Below are 18,443 nucleotides of genomic sequence, written 5' to 3'. Positions count from 1 at the left end.
GGGGGGGGGAATAAAGAAGGGAGAAGTAAAGATGGAGGGAAAGAAGAACTGGAGGAGGAGGAGGAGGAAACAAGAGGCGAGACAAACAATAAAAACAACACTGATCATTGGCCGAAGGAAGAGGAGGAGGAGGAAGAGGAAGAGGAAAGACTAAGAAAGAAGAGGAAACTAAGAAGGGAGATATTACGCTGAAAAGAGGAGGAGGAAAGACTGAAAAGAAGAGGAAGCCGTGAGGAGAAAATGCTGAAAAGAGGAAGAGGAAAGACTGAAAAGAAGAGGAAACCGTGAGGAGAAAATGCTGAAAAGAGGAAGAGGAAAGATTGAAAGAAAAGAGGAAGTTAAGAGAAATATTATGCTAAAAGAGGAAGAGGAAAGACTGAAAAGAAGAGGAAATCGTGAAGAGGAAAATAATATACCAAAATAATGTTCAGCGAAAATACAGACTACAGATGAGGGTAAAAATGTCTCCTATTGCTACCGAGAAAATGAAAAAAAAATATATATATATATGAAAAAATGAAAAAATGAAAAAATAAAATGGAAAAAAATGAGAAATAAAATGAAAAAAATGAAAAAATGAAATGGGAAAAAATGAAAAAATAAAATGGAAAAAAATGAAAAAATAAAATGGAAAAAAAATGAAAAAATAAAATGAAAAAAATGAAAAAATAAAATGGAAAAAAATGAAAAAATAAAATGGAAAAAAAATAAAAAAATAAAATGAAAAAAATGAAAAAATAAAATGGAAAAAAATGAAAAAATAAAATGGAAAAAAATGAAAAAATAAAATGGAAAAAAATGAAAAAATAAAATGGAAAAAAATGAAAAAATAAAATGGAAAAAAATAAAAAAATAAAATGAAAAAAATGAAAAAATAAAATGGAAAAAAATAAAAAAATAAAATGGAAAAAAATGAAAAAATAAAATGGAAAAAATGAAAAAATAAAATGGAAAAAAATAAAAAAATAAAATGGAAAAAAATAAAAAAATAAAATGAAAAAAATGAAAAAATAAAATGGAAAAAAATAAAAAAATAAAATGGAAAAAAATGAAAAAATAAAATGGAAAAGATGAAAAAATAAAATGGAAAAAATGAAAAATAAAAAACGAAAAATGAAAAAATAAAATGGAAAAAAATGAAAAAATAAAATGGAAAAAACTGAAAAATTAAAAGATGAAAAAATAAAAAATGAAAATGGAAAAAACGAAAAATAAAAAATGAAAAAAATGAAAATGGAAAAAATGAAAAAATAAAAAAAAGTAAAAAAAAACGAAAAACTGAAAATAAATGAAAAATGAAAAAATCGAAAGAAAAAATTCGCATTACAATTTTATAGAATCAAAATTAAAAAATAAATAAATAAATAAATCTGGACTTAAATAATGATCTGTATGGCAAAGGACTGGACTGGGTAAATATCTCTCGTGTGTGTGTGCGTGTGTGTGTGTGTGTGTGTGTGTGTGTGTGTGTGTGTGTGTGTGTGTGTGTGTGTGTGTGTGAGAGAGAGAGAGAGAGAGAGAGAGAGAGAGAGAGAGAGAGAGAGAGAGAGAGAGAGAGAGCATGACACTGACCCCTAACTCCTATCCACTCAGTAGGTGACCAAGTGTAGTCAGACTGGAGGGCTGATTTGACTAGTAACCAAGGAGACTCAACGTTACCCCACACCTCATCGAATTACACGCAACCACGATTAAGTATTCAAGTTCTGGAGCATTATTTTGACTAGTAACCAAGGAGACTAAAAAACTCCACGAATTTCACACCTTTACGGTACTAAAACTGTGATAGCTTGCCTACCTGTTGCTTTAATTGTTATCTAACCTCGGCCTCCACCTTGACATGCAGTTAGGCACACGCACTCAAACTTCACATGCAGACACGCACACGCAAGCACCCGTCACACACACACACACACACACACACACACACACACACACACACACACACACACACACAGATGAGTTACTTGATAAAGGACTGATAATCTTCCCCATAGAATAAAGATGAATTCTGTGTATAGCCCTGAAGAGGAGGAGGAGGAGGAGGAGGAGAAGAGGAAGATGATGATGATGATGATGATGATAATGAAGAAGAGGGGGAAGTATTATTATTATTATTATTATTATTATTATTATTATTATTATTAGCAGCAGTAGTAGTAGCAGTAGTAGTAGTCGTAGTAGTAGTAGTAGAAGTAGTATTAGTAGTAGTAGTAGTAGTAGTAGTAGTGGTAGAAGAAGAAGAAGTAGAAGAGGAAAATGAAGAAGGAAGAGTAAAGAAGAGGAAGAAGAAGGAAGAGTAAAGAAGAGGAGAGAGAAAAAAGATTTACAAAAGGTGCATCTTTAACAGAGAGAGAGAGAGAGAGAGAGAGAGAGAGAGAGAGAGAGAGAGAGAGAATGCCCTGTTTACCCAAAGGTCAAAGGTGAGAAGGTGTGACGAAAACAAGAGGTAAGAGAGAGAGAGAGAGAGAGAGAGAGAGAGAGAGAGAGAGAGAAATATGCATGTGTGTATAATGTACCAGTATGCGTGCATGTGCGTATGTGTGTATGTATGTGTACGTATGAATGTGTGTATATGTGTATGCATGATTGTGTGTATGTGTGTGTACTTATGAATGTGCGTCAACGTGGGTATGTGTGTGTGTGTGTGTGTGTGTGTGTGTGTGTGTGTTAAGTGCATGTGTATGTGTGTGTGTGTGTGTGTGTGTAAGGAGGGGTGAGTGATGAGGTGCTAACACGACTCTACTCTCACCTTTGACCTGATACAAGGAGGGAGGGAGGGTGAGAAGGAGGGAAGGAAGGAAAGAAGGAAGGAAGGAAGGAAGGAAGAAAGGAAGGGAGGGAGGAGGGAGGGAGGGATGGGCATAAGGAAGGGTGGAAAGGAGAGAAGGATGGATGGCAAGAAGGGAGGGAGGGAGGGAGGGAGGGAGGGAGGAGGAATGAAGAGAGCAGAGAAGGAAGGAGGAAGGAAGGACAGGAAGGAGAGATGAAGGACGGGGAAGACAGGGATGTGGGATGGAAGGAATGAAGTGAAGGTGTGGGGATGGGATGGAAGAAAGGAAGGAAAGAAAGAAGCAATGAGACAAAGGATGTTGGGAAGAAGGAGATGGGGAGGGAGGAAGGAAGGAGGGAAGGAAAGAAGGGAGGAGGGAGGAAAGGGGGTAAGAAGGAAAGAGGTGGAGAGGAACTGGATGGAAAGGAGATAAGCAGAGAAGTAAGATAAAGAAAAGAAATAGGTTGGTAGCAGATGGAAAGGAAGGGAGAATAGGAGGGAAGAGGGAAGGTGAGATGAAGCAGGGAGAGGAAAGGAGGAGGGATGGAGAGAAAGTGGAGAAGGGGAGGGAAGAAGAAAGGAGAGAAAGGTAGGAAGATGAGGAATGGATGAAGGAAGAAGAGGAAGGGATGAAGGAAGAAGAGGATGGAAGAAGGGAAGAAGAAGAAGGAAGAAGAGAAGGACAGTAAGGGATAAGGGAGGGAGGGGAAGGGATGATGGAAGAAGAGAAAGGGGTGAAGGAAGGAAAGGAAGGGAAAGAAAAGAAGGAGGAGGAGGAGGAGGAGGAGGACGAGGAGAGAAATGGATGGAGTAATGAAGGAGCGACAAGAGGGAGGGAAGAGGAGGAGGGAGAAAGGAGGCAGAGAGGAAAGAGTGGAGAGAGGAAGGAGAGAGAGAAAAGAAAGAGGCAAGAACCAGTCAATGGAGAAGAATAAAAAAAGAAACAAAGACGAAGAAAAAAGGAAAAAGAAGGAAATAAACAAGAAGAAGAAGAAGAAGAACAACAACAACAACAACAACAACAAGAAACAAAAAAACAGTGACCTCTGACTGGCAACATTTTCAAAGGCCAGACGCCATTCGAAATTTATATAAAAAAGAAAACAGAAAAAGAAAAAATTACCGAGAAAAATAATAATTAATAAATGGCTTGGAAATAACAGTATATTAAGCTGGGTAATTGGGTATGAAAAAAAAAAAAAAAATGCATTGCTGGTATTTGAAACCGGAGACGTGAGAGAGAGAGAGAGAGAGAGAGAGAGAGAGAGAGAGAGGACAGCACACGGTAAAGATAACCATATACGGGAGTAAGACAAGGATACTCGCTGAGGGGGAGGGGAGGGAGTAGGGGGAGGGGGAGAGGGAAGGGGGGGTTTGAGGGCTTCGAGAAACCACCTCGCCAGTCCGGTACCTGTGCCCCACCCATCACCGTGACGTCACACCGTACCCCACCATCTATTACTACCACTCTTACTACCACTACTACTACTACTACTACTACTGTGCATACTCTCATCTTCACCTATATACCTACTAATTAGTGTACACATTCCTGAGATATTAAAACTTACGAATTTTTGTCAATATTCTTACCTTCCAACACACAGGTAAAAAAAAAAAAAATAATGCTTGACAGGTGTGTACAGGTGTGTGAGAAAGCGTAATTGAAATGTGTGTGTGTGTGTGTGTGTGTGTGTGTGTGTGTGTGTGTGTGTGTGTGTGTGTGTGTGTGTGTGTGTGTGTGTGTGTGTGTGTGTGTGTGTGTGTGTGTGTGTGTGTGTGTGTGTGTGTGTGGCTTTACCTTGGGAGAGTATGATGATGATGATGATGATGATGATGATGATGGTGATGGAGATTAATAACGATGCAGTGCCTGATCATTTTATAGTTCTTCTAGCATCGATTTTCACATCAGCCCAAATTTCATGAGATAGACAGACAGACAGACAGATTGATAGACAGACAGACAGACAGACAGTAATAACACCCGGTTTCACAGATACAATTTCACACAAACAGCAATCAACAACAACAAAAATAACAGCATATGAATTAAAAAAACATAGATATAATTGTTAAATAGATTTGTATTTAACAGAGACAGTCAACCCAACCAGATGCGTGCACCTTCCCCCCCACCTCACCCCCCTCCCCCTACTCCCACAAGGCTATACTAATCCCCACTACACCCCCACACCCCACTTCACCCCCACACTACCTCCCCCCATCATACCCTTACCCCCCTCTATATTTACCCCCTCCTCTCTCTCTTTCCCTCTCCTCTCTTTTTCCTCTTCCCTTTTCTTCCTTCATACCTTCATCTCCCCACACACACCCCTCTCTTCCTTCACTCACCCCTCCTCTCTCTCTCTCTCTCTCTCTCTCTCTCTCTCTCTTCCATCAACCATCCTATGTTCTCTCTCCCACCCTCTTTCTCGCCTTCTGCTCCCCCTCCCTCCCTCCCTCCCTCCCTCCCTCCCTCCCTCTTCCCTTTCCCTTTCTTTACCTTCACCCTTCTTTTCTCTCTCCTCTTCCCTCCCTCCTCTCTTCCCTCCTTCTACCCTTTCCCTTCCCCCTCCTCCTCTTCCTTCACTTCTCATCTCCCCACCTCCTCCTCCTCCTCCTCCTCTTTGGGCCTTCCCTGCACCCCCTTTTCCCCCTCCTCCTCTTCCCTTCTTCTTCTCCTCTCTCTTCTCCTTGTCATCCCATATCCTTCTTCCCTCTCCTCCTTCTCCACCTCCTCCTCCTCTCTCTTCTTCCGTCTTCTTTCCTTCTCCTCCCTATCCTCCTTTCCCCTTCTCTTCCATCCTCTCCTCTCCTCCTCCTCAGTTGTACTCTTCCCTTCTCCTCCTCTTCCTCGTCTCTCCCCTCCCTTCCCTCCTCGCCCCCCCCCCCCGCCATATGCCCTTACAGATCGTTCTCCAGTAGTTACACACGCACGCAAACGCACTCAAACTTCACATGAAGACAAGCATACGCAACCACCCATGACACACACACACACACATACACACACACACACACACACACACACATATACTCGTATATACATAGTCACACACAACCACTTACCATATACACAAAAGGACCCAGACACACACACACACACACACACACACACACACACACACACGCACGCACGCACACACACACGCACGCAAAGGATCTAAGATGACTAGGAAATGAGATAAAGAGTCTGTGGCAGGGAAGGTGATGGTCTGATGTGTGTGTGTGTGTGTGTGTGTGTGTGTGTGTGTGTGTGTGTGAGAGAGAGAGAGAGAGAGGGAGAGAGAGAGAGAGACGTGACACTTGGACTCTCAAGTGTGAGAAAGTCAACACCACTACTACTACTTCTCCTCCTCCTCTCTCTCTCTCTCTCTCTCTCTCTCTCTCTCTCTCTCTCTCTCAGAATTTACCTATGGAAATGCAAGGTAATTAGAGATTAGAAATAGTTTTAATTTTGAAGGTCTTAATTGTAATAAACTTAATACAGATTATGACAATATATTTAAGGTATGATTTTAATGACACACACACACACACACACACACACACACACACACACACACACACACACACACACACACACCTCCTTTCATCCCCCATCCAAACACATCCTCTCTCTCTCTCTCATTGTGCCCACCTCTGTATCTTTCCTCTCGCAAACACACACTGCCAACACCAGGCCACGAAAAACACTGGCAACACACAAGCTACCAGGCTTATCCAAACACCTCACACAATGGCCCAAACACCTGCTGGTAATGTGGGCGAGATGGATGGAAGGATGCTGGGCAGGGGTGTGTGTGTGTGTGTGTGTGTGTGTGTGTGTGTGTGTGTGTGTGTGTGTGTGTGTGTGTGTGTGTGTGTGTGTGTGTGTGTGTGTGTGTGTGTGTGTGTGTGTGTGTGTGTGTGTGTGTGTGTGTGTGTGTGTGTGTGTGTGTGTGTGTGTGTGTGTGTGTGTGTGGTAAAATTCTTCACTATTTCCCTCTCAGTCTCTCTCCACTCCCCAAAATTATATTCTCTCTCTCTCTCTCTCTCTGTTACACCTACACCACACCTCCATTCACTCCGCTGGGGTGTGCAAATAAAGAGAGAAAGAGAGAGAGAGAGAGAGAGAGAGAACAGCAGTCTTTTTTCTCTCCCTTCCTCACTCTTCGTATTCCTCCCCTCTCTCTCTCTCTCTCTCTCTCTCTCTCTCTCTCTCTCTCTCTCTCTTTATCCGTCTTTATCTTCGCTTTTGATATAACATTTTTTTTCATTCTCCTTTCATCTTTCCTTCCCTCCATTCCCTCCTCTTTTCTCTCCTCCCTTCCTTCCTTCCCTCCCTCCCTCCCTCCTTCTCACCCGGTTTACCTCCCTCCTCCCTCCTCCCCCCTCCTCTCTTTCTCTCTCTCGCTCTCAACTGACATCAAGTGACAGATTAAAACACTTACACCTCCCTAATGAGCTACTCTCTCTCTCTCTCTCAAGTATTTTTCCTGCGTCTTTTTGTTAAGGGAATGCGATTTTTTTCCCTATGAAAGTCAGACCACTTGTTGGAAAATCTCTCTCTCTCTCTCTCTCTCTCTCTCTCTCTCTCTCATTACTAGTCACCCATGCCTTCATTATTTACGTACCTGTCACCACACCTTCCGTTTTCTCCCCTCCCTCCCCTTCCCTCTTTCTCCTTCCTCTCCATCTTCCCTCCCTCCTTCCTTCTCCTTACACTCTCCATATCACTCTCTCTATCTTTCCTCCCAATCCCTCTTCTTCCTTCATTGTCCTTCCTCCCTCTATCTTTCCCTCCTTCCCATCCCTCCTTCCTCCTTCATTCCCATCCCTCTTTATTCTTCTCCATCTTTTCTCCCTCCTTCCAATTTCTCCTTCTCCTCTTCCTCTCTCCCTATCCTTCTCCTTTCCCCATCCCTCCCCTCCCATCCTCCCTTCTTCCCATCCCTCATTCTCTTTCTCCTTCCCCCTCTTCCTCCCCCCCTCCTCTCCATCCTCCCTCCCTTCCATCCCTCTACACCAATACACCATAACACCACTACATTTAACATCACTCGACTCACCACATCTTTCCTCCCTTTTTCCAATACTTCCTTCTCTTCCTTTTCCTCCCTCCCTCCCTATCCCTCATACCCCTCCTCTTCCTCCTCTCTCTCCTCCATCCCTCCTTCCTCCACACCAATACACCATAACACCACTACATTCAATATCACCATCCACCATATCTTTCCTCCCTCTCCCCAATACTTCCTTCTCTTCCTTTTCCTCCCTCCCTCCCTATCCCTCATACCCCTCCTCTTCCTCCTCTCTCTCCTCCATCCCTCCACACCAGTACACCACAACACCACCACAGTTAACAGCACTACTCACCCACGGCAGCTGATGTATTGGGATGACGTCACATGTGTCCAATCCGTCATCTGAAATTTTTGAAAGGAAATATTTCGAACTGAATTGCTTTATGTAACTTTTTTTGAAATATTTAGACACGTATGTATTTTCTATGTGGTAGTTATTTTGTATTGGAGGCTTAGTAGCACCTTTTCCTTAGCGATTTAGTTTGCAGATTTCACCTCAACATTCAATTCTTTGTTATTTATGTAGGTTTAACATCGAAAGAGGTTTGAATAAATGGCCTACAGGAGGATAGTAAGGTGAACTATGCAGCATAAATCGCCCGGATAAATGGATTACGACGCTTTATTACAATATTATAAGTGGATTAACTGTTCAATATAACAATAAATAACAACTTAACTTTGTTGTTATATTTTTTCATGCAATTTGGAGAGAGGGAAACTAACTAGGAGAGTGTATGAGTGCGGGGAGGGGGAGGGGGAGGCAGAGGATGAGATTGAGGGTTGGAGTGGAAAAGACATGGAAGCGCTTTGTTTGTGGCCACCCCTCACGGGATTAAGGCGTCTGGCAATAGATAGACAGATAAATGTGTTAAGATATATTACACCTGGATTGCAAAGCTTTATTACATTACAATATTATAACTGGATTAACTGTAATATATCTCAATCGATTTACTAAATATATATATATTTTTTTTTCATGCCTCGTAACACCTGCCAACTCCCGAATCATTCAAAGTTTCGAACCACTGATTGTGAGTGCATCTGATTTGCTTTCTTAGTACGATCCCTGTTTTTTTTTTTTTTTTTTTTTTTTAAGTTGATGGCCAGGTGTAGTCAAATTGAATTACTGATTTGACTAGTGACCAAGGAGACTAAATTGTACCTCATATTCAAACCGAGTGACCTATTTCCATTAGATGAAAATGAACTTATAAGCAAAACAGTCACACACACACACAATCCCCCACAAACTTTAAAAAAATCCTTGAATGTGAGATTATAGTTTGGTCACTTGCAACTGGCGGAGATATTCGTCCTTATGTAGCTTATTTCTCATGGGTCAGTGGCAGAATTAGCACTTCTTCGTGACTAGCACAGGCATATTCTACTGTTAATCTCTGGTAGCTCAGTGGCAGAAAAAGACAATGCTGCGGTGTTTAGTATTCAGTGTGTGTGTGTGTGTGTGTGTGTGTGTGTGTGTGTGTGTGTGTGTGTGTGTGTGTGTGTGTGTGTGTGTGTGTGTGTGTGTGTGTGTGTGTGAAAGAGGAGGAAAATGGAAGAAGTGTTTATCATCATCATTAATTCCCCTAATCCTTCTTTACCTCTTCCTCTCTCTCTCTCTCTCTCTCTCACACACACACACACACACACACACACCACCACCACCACAACAACAAACAGATTCAGCGTTACCATGACAAACCATATCAGATTACCAATAGCAAGACCCAAACACGAACCATCCTTCACGGAGATCTCGCCATTCACGAGATAACGCGAGATGGGGTCAACACGGTGGGGAGAAGGAAGGGGAGAAGGAAGGGGAGAAGGAGGGGAGGTAGATGAGGCGGGCAGAAGGAGGGGAGGGGAGGTAGTTGAGATGGGTAGAAACGCACACTTTATGTAGCTACAGTATATTATTTTCCACCTTAATTCGTTCACCTCAAGTACAATATTTCGACAATCTATATATTATTATTATTATTATTTTTTAGGTCATTTTATATATTTCGAGCGCCTTTTCAAGTTATAGGGATCTGATATTGTAACATGCTTGCTTGCGTCGGCCTTGGTCACTTCATGGCGGCTCTCCACGCTGCTCGATCTCTGGCAGCCCCCCTATTTAGTCCCTTATCCCTCGTCCCAAGTTTTTCTCAGTCTGCCTCTCTCAGTCTTACTCTCAACGTTCACACATCTCACCCTCCGCACCTCTCCACATGCCCAAAATATCTCAGTCTTCCTCTCCTCATCACAACACCAATACACTCAAGTCCCATCCTACCTCTCAACTCTTCAATCCCAATCCAGTCCCATCCTACCTCTCAACTCTTCAATAGCAATCCAGTCCCATCCCACCCCTCAAATCTTCAATAACACTCCAGTCCCATCCTACCTCTCAACTCTTCCATAGCAATCCAGTCCCATCCTACCTCTCAACTCTTCCATAGCAATCCAGTCCCATCCTACCTCTCAACTCTTCCATCGCAATCCAGTCCCATCCTACCTCTCAACTCTTCCATCCCAATCCAGTCCCATCCTACCTCTCAACTCTTCCATAGCAATCCAGTCCCATCCTACCTCTCAACTCTTCCATCGTAAACCTAGCTCCCCCAGGCCTCGCATTCAAGGACGCACTAGACATCCACCTAATCATTGTAATTTCTGTACGTCTGAGTCTGCGAATATCCCCTAATCCCGTTGACGTCTATTTTACGCTTAATCTAGGTACTCTCAGACGCATCTCCCCATCCCCTGAAAGGAGGATATTGGAATGCCGGAAAAGGTCAATTTCAGCCTGCAGTCCACTGAGTTCACAGCCACATGAGTCTGGATTTGCAACTACTACTACTCCTACTACTACTACAACTACTACTGCCACTACTACTACTACAACTACCACTACTACTACAACTACTACTACAACCACCACTACTACTACTACTACTATTACACCACCACTACCACTACTACTACTACTACTACCACTACTACTACTCTTAGACGATTTTGTTAAGCTTCGCAGCGATTTCTAGGAATGAAAAGCACTCTATGTAGCCTTGACGATCTGGTAACACCTCTTCCGTAGCGATTTATTCTCTCGTATATTACTGTCCCAAAGTTAATCCGTATTAAAAAGGTATAACGTAGAAGAAAATGTCCAGGTACAATATACAGAATAAATCGCTTAGGAAGAGGTGTTAAAAAGCCTCCCACGTCACCTAGAATACGTCCCACAGTCTTATTAACCTCTTCAGTACGAGAGGTCATCATAGTGAAGTAGTTAAAATTTACTGAGTGCAGGTTAAGGAAGCTCCCTAACACCTTTTCCTATGCGATTTATTTTGCTTATTAAAGTTTACTGTGCACCCTGCGTTACATAAACCCTTCCAATATCGCCATACTCTGCACACATAACGTACAAAAGGATATTAACCAACCATATCCAAGAATAAATCGCAAAGGAAGAGGTGTTAGGGAGCCTCCATACCCTACAAGAATACGGGTCATGGTTCTTTCCTTAAGCCTTTCAGCCCGTGGACCGCATTTTACTTTTAATCTTGCTACAGTACTCCCACAGATTTTATTTTCTGGGGAGAACTCTCGTAGTGAAGGGGTTATCTATCTACTATCTGTCTATTAGTTTCTCTCTCTCTCTCTCTCTCTCTCTCTCTCTCTCTCTCTCTCTCTCATTCCCCGTCACCTCTGCCCCCAGTCAGCTGATCCCAACATAAACAAACGCACGTGGTCGGTGGTCACGTGGTGGCGCTGATAAGGCGGTGTCTTGTTTGTAAACACAGGAACACGTGGTTTATACACATACCCAACTTACATACATACATACATACAACATACACACAGCTACATATATACACATATACATATTACATACATACATTAAATACACACATACATTCACATACAGGATCGTAGAGAATTTTAACTTTTTGATATAGTTTCTTTATATATATCTACTGACACTTGCACTGACCTAATTAATTACACGCAGGCAGCAAGAGGCCAGGTATCTGAGACTAAATCAACATGCAAAAGCGTTGCGTAATTAGCCTCTTAATTAGTGATATCCAACCCTGGCACTTCGAAATGAACGGATCTTGAATTATTATTATTATTATTATTTATTTATTTATTTTTTTTGAGGGAACAACCTTGCGGACTTCTGGCCTCTGATTCTCTCCTCCTTGAGATAAAACAAAATAATAATAATAATAATAATAATAATAATAATAATAATAATAACAATAATAAGGCAATACTTCAAGGATGGAGCAACCTTTTTTATCGCTTTTTTTTACTATATATCTAACCCGTTCAGTTTAAAAAAATATATAATTAGAACAAACTCATCTTTATATAACAAGAATAAACAATACTATACTCTTTTCACTCTGACTTGGCCTAAAATTACCACCTGTCTATCTTGAATGAGTTGTAGAAAGGGATTACCACTACAAGATGCTGGTCACGAAGAAGTGCTATGGAAAGGATACAGTCCAGAAGAAGTGCTATGGAAAGGATAGACACGAAGAAGTGCTATGGAAAGAACATAGTCACGAAGAAGTGCTATGGAAGGATATAGTCACGAAGAAGTGCTATGGAAAGGATATAATCACGAAGAAGTGCTATGGAAAAGATTTGGTCACGAAGAAGTGCTATGGAAAGGCTATAGTCACGAAGAAGTGCTATGGAAAAGGATATAGTCACGAAGAAGTGCTATGGAAAAGGATATAGTCACGAAGAAGTGCTATGGAAAAGGATATAGTCACGAAGAAGTGCTATGGAAAGGCTATAGTCACGAAGAAGTGCTATGGAAAAGGATATAGTCACGAAGAAGTGCTATGGAAAAGGATATAGTCACGAAGAAGTGCTATGGAAAAGGATATAGTCACGAAGAAGTGCTATGGAAAAGCTCTAGTCACGAAGAAGTGCTATGGAACGGATACAGAGCCGTAGCAACTGTATTCTTTAACCGTATTTTTCTTCCTCAAAACCTGTATTCTCGCCTAGCTCCCTAACACCTGTTCCTGAGCGATTTATTTTGCTCATTCTTCCTTACTATCCCCTTGTGTTTTACCTAAGTCATTCAAACACCATCATACGCAGCGTCACATGTAGAACTAGATATAAACCAGCCGTAACCAAAAATAAATCGCTAAGGAAGAGGTGCTAGGGAACAAACCAATGAAAATAAAGATCTAAACCATACCAAAAAAAAAAAAAAAAAAAAAAAATGGTAGTGAATGGGTTTAGTGGATAAAAAGAGACTGACGAGGAGAGTGTATGTGAGAGAGGAGGAAGAGGAGAGGGAGGCCGAGGATGAGGCAGAGGGATGGAGTGGAGAGGTATATGGAGAGAATGGAGAGTGAGATACTGACTAGGAGTGTGTGACAAAATGGAGGGTGAGAGACTAACTAGAAGTGTATATGAGTGATGGGGAGGGTTAGAGGGAGACCGAGGATGAGGTAGGGGGGTGGAGTGGAGAGGTATATGGAGAGAATGGAAGTTGAGAGACTGACTAGGAGAGTGTATGTGAGTGAGGTGGAGTGGGAGAGGGAGGCCGAGGATGAGGCAGAGGGATGGATATATTATTGGTAGACAGACAGACAGACAGATAGATAAATAGATAGACAGACAGACAGACAGATTGACTGACTGATAGATAGACAGACAGACAGACATATTGATCGATAGACAGACAGACAGATAGATAGACAGACATATTGATAGACAGATAGACAGACAGACAGAAAGACAAATATACAAACAGCCCATTGTCACCAGTACCCCTCTCATCGTCAGAATAACTCCCAAGTCCTTCCAGCAAACACCAAATCGCTACATATATATCTAACAATGAGTCACAGGAGCCCGAGAGTGTCAATCCCTTCGCTATCAGTCCTTCAGAGGCGCCCAAACGCTTCCTTTACGCCGGGAAAAAAAAAAAAAAAAAAAAAATTAATTGGTTTCCTAATTCAGAGTCGCCGAATGTGTGTGTGTGTGTGTGTGTGTGAGAGAGAGAGAGAGAGAGAGAGAGAGAGAGAGAGAGAAGATGAGGTGGGTTAGGGGGGGGTGATGAGTGAAGAGCAGGGCAGCTGTGAGGGGGGGGGCAGGGCAGGGAGGCAGCTGTGGTGGCCTCATGACAACTGCAGGCAGAGGGGAGGGGAGAGGAGGGGAGGGGAGGGGAGGAAAGGGGAGGGGAGAAGAAGGGGAGGGTAAGGAAAGGCAGGATAGATGAAGGTGGGAGAGGATAGACTGACCGCAAGGAAGGGAGTAATATCTATCTATCTATTATGGTAGGGTAGGGCAAGGCAGGGCAAGGCAGAGCAGGGCAGGGCAAGGCAAGGCAGGCAAAGGAAGGGGCAAGGGGAGGGCAAGGGAAAGGGGCAAGGGGGGGCAAGGTAAGGGTAGGCTAGGGATAGGAACCTGCGCACCTGGCCAATAATATCGTAATAATTAGTCTTTTATTAATTATCTCAAAACAGGTAATCTCTCTCTGTCTGTCTGTCTGTCTCTCTCTCTCTCTCTCTCTACTCCTTCTCTCTCTCTCTCTCTCTCTCTCTCTCTCTCTCTCTCTCTCTCTCTCTCTCTCATATACCTCCCTTACTTAGAGCCATTCATCTCATTCTTCATCAAATTCTCTCATTCCTTCCATCACATCGAGAGAGAGAGAGAGAGAGAGAAGGGAAGCACATTCTTGAGGTCTAGTGGGTGGTTGGGGTGACTGGCGATTGGAGGAGGGAGGAAAGAGGGGAGAGGGAGAGGAAAGAGGGGAGAGATGGAGGAGAGAGGGGAGAGATGGAGGAAAGAGGGGAGGGGGAGGAGGAAAGAGGGGAGGGGGAGGAGGAAAGAGGGGAGAGAGGGAGGAAAGAAGGGAGGGGGAGGAGGAAAGAGGGGAGAGAGGGGAAATGGAGGAGAGAGAGAGAGAGAGAGAGAGAGAGAGAGAGAGAGAGAGAGAGAGAGAGAGGGGGGGAACCGGAAGTGGGTTAGAAAGGACTGACAGGACCTTTAAATACAGTTGCCTAGAGAGAGAGCAGTCACCTCTCTCTCTCTCTCTCTCTCCTGCTTTGTATTTTTGTAATAGAAAGTTCCTATTGTCTTTGTAATATGTTAATAGATGTAAAACAATCTATCTATCTATCTATCTATCCGTCTATCTATATTACATCTCTATCTATCTATCTACCATGCATTTATATACCTACTTCTCTATGTATGTTAGTACTGACCTACCTACCTACCTACCTACCTACAAATCTATCTATCTTTCTATTTATCTATCTCCATAGCTTGTCCTTAAAATTATATAGGGCAATTTTAACAGACTCTCTCTGTCTGTCTGTCTGTCTGTCTGTCTCTCTCTCTCTCTCTCTCTCTACTTCCTGCCCCCATAACGGTTTCCTTCCCCTCATTTCCCCTTTGAGAGAGAGAGAGAGAGAGAGAGAGAGAGAGAGAGAGAGAGTGAAGATAACTTAAAGAAAAATAAAAGGATGGAGGGAATGAGGACATTAAGATGGAGGGAGAGGAGGGAGGGAAGGAAGGGAAGAAGGAAGGAAGGAAGGAAGGAAAGAAGGAAGGAAGGAAAGAAAGAAATAAAGAAAGAAGCAAGGAAGGAAGGAAAGAAGGAAGGAAGGAAGGAAGGAAGGAAGAAAGGAAAGAAAGAAAGAAAGAAAGAAGCAAGGAAGGAAGGAAGGAAAGAAGGAAGGAAGGAAGGAAGGAAAGAAGGAAGGAAGGAAGGAAGGAAGGAAGGAAGGATGGAAAGTAGGAAGGACGGATGGAAAGAAGGATGAAAGGAAGGAAGGAAGGAAGGACGAAAGAAAGGAAGAAGAAGGGAGAGAGGAGGGAAGGTAGGAAAGCTGGAGGGAAGGAGGGAGGAAAGGGAGGAAACAAGGAAGGAAGGTAGGAAGGATGGAGGGAGGAAAGGGAGGAAAGAAGGAAGGAAGGACACCCTGGGGAGTAGTTTGGATAAATTTAGAGTCGCGTGCTACCACAACTACCACAGCTACCACAACTACCACTATTACCACAACCACCACTATTACCACAACCACCACTACCATTACCACAACTATCTATCCCTGCTACTACAACTACCACTACTACCACAACTACCACTGCTACCACAATTATCCACAACTACAACTATTAGCACAACCACCACAACTAGAGAGAGAGAGAGAGAGAGAGAGAGAGAGAGGAGGGAAACATGGAGGAAAGTAGAGAGGTAGAGGAGGAGGGGAGGGGAAAAGAGGGGAATGAACATCCCCTCCTGCCTTCTAAGTATGGCCTCTCCCCTCTTTCCTCCCCCACCTTCCCTCTTCTCTCCTTCCCTCCTTACCTACTACCTACCTATCTTCCCTCTTTCCTTCCCTACCTTCCCTCTTCTCTCCTTCCCTCCTTACCTACCTACCTATCTTCCCTCTTTCCTCCCCCACCTTCCCTCTTCTCTCCTTCCCTCCTTACCTACCTACCTATCTTCCCTCTTTCCTCCCCCACCTTCCCTCCCTCCTTCTTTTCTTACCTACCTACCTACATACCTACCTACCTCCCCTCTTTCACATACCTTCTTAACCTACCTACTTACGTGTCTACCTTCCCTGTTCACCTAGAGAGAGAGAGAGAGAGAGAGAGAGAGAGAGAGAGAGAGAGAGAGAGAGAGAGAGACGAGGGGAGAAATAAGTGAATACAATGGAAGGGGAAGTGAAAGAGAGGGGATGGGAGGAGGGGAGGGGAGGGGAGGGGAGGGGAGGGGAGAGGGAACTGAGGGGAGACAGCTGGCTAAAGGGAGTCTCACAGCTGTGCCATGAGAGGGGAGAGGGGAGGGGAGGGGAGGGGAAAGGGGAGGGGAAAGGAGGGGAAAGAAATGATAAGGCATGAGGACAGAGAGATTATGAAGGATGGGAGAGAGAGAGAGAGAGAGAGAGAGAGAGAATAATACAAAATGAGAATATGAAAAGGATAAACGAAAACTCTCTCTCTCTCTCTCTCTTACACCCTTTTCCTTACTTCCTCTCTCTGCCCTCTTATCTTTTTCCACTCTTCTCTCTCCCATCCCTCTTTCTCTTTCTTTCAGACTTTCCCTCCCTTCCTCTCAATCCCCTCTTTCTCTCTCTCTCTCTCTCTCTCTCTCTCTCTCTATTTTCTTGTTATTTTCTCTTCCTCTTAACCATAACTGTCATTCTTCTTGCCTGGATGACTCTCTCTCACTTCCTGCCCCCCTCCTCTCTCTCTCTCTGTCTCTCTCTCTCTTCTTCTTCTTCTTCTTTTCCTTCCTTCCTCTTGCCTCCCTCTCTCCTTCCTTCCTATCCCTCTCTCCTTTTCTCCCTTTTCTTTTTCCTCTCCCTGCATCCTTCCTCCACCTCTCTCTCTCTCTCTCTCTCTCAAACAGTAAACTGAGAAATAAACAAACAAGACACACGACCGTCCATCCCTGACCTACCACAACTACCACAATTACCACAACAACTACCACAACTAGTGTCTTCTACCACAACTACCACAACAACCACACCCACTACCACAACTATCACCACAGGTACCACAACTACCACCATCCACCACAACTACCACCATCCACCACAACTACCACCATCCACCACAACTACCACCATCCACCACAACTACCACCATCCACCACAACTACCACCATCCACCATAACTACCACCATCCACCATAACTACCACCATCCACCACAACTACCACCATCCACCACAACTACCACCATCCACCACAACTACCAGCACATATCACCCTCTATCTCAACTACCAACATTAACACTTGTCACCATTTACCCCATCTATCAAAATTTACCTCAACTACCACTACCTACCACAACTACCAACATTTTACTTCACCGCCCACCACCCGCAGTGCCTGTTTCCACCTACCACAACTACCACCATTCATCACAACTACCACCATCACCACAACTACCACCATCCACCACAACTACCTCCATCCGCCACAACTACCACCACCCACCACAACTACCACCATCCACCACAACTACCACCGATCACCAACCTACCACCATCACCACAACTACCACCATCCACCACAACTACCACCATCCACCACAACAACCATCATCCACCACAACCACCACCATCCACCACAACTACCACCATCCACCACAACTACCACCAACCACCACTATCCACTACAACCACCACCATCCACCACAACTACCACCCATCACCACAACTACCACCATCCACCACAACTACCACCATCCACCACAACTACCACTATCACAACACCTACCACCCATCACCACCCTACCACCATCCACCACAACTACCACCATCCACCACAACTACCACCATCCACCACAACTACCACCATCCACCACATCTACCACCATCACCCACAACTACCACCATCCACCACAATAAGGAGGCGATTTGTTTGTGGCCACCCATAACGGGGTTAAGGCGTCTGGCTAAAATTAGATAAACAGGCACCTTAATGATCTACTATATGCTACTTAGTTAACTCAAATATCAATATACTTTGCATCAGTAACATACAAGGGGATACTGAGGCAAAATGTGCAAAATAAATCGCTAAGGAAGAGGT

Source organism: Coenobita brevimanus, chromosome 49 (genome assembly GCF_032717465.1).
Source record: "Coenobita brevimanus isolate Jiangsu-jjx chromosome 49, ASM3271746v2, whole genome shotgun sequence".
NCBI classification, from domain to species: Eukaryota; Metazoa; Arthropoda; class Malacostraca; order Decapoda; family Coenobitidae; genus Coenobita; species Coenobita brevimanus.
This window is presented reverse-complemented; position numbering follows the sequence as displayed.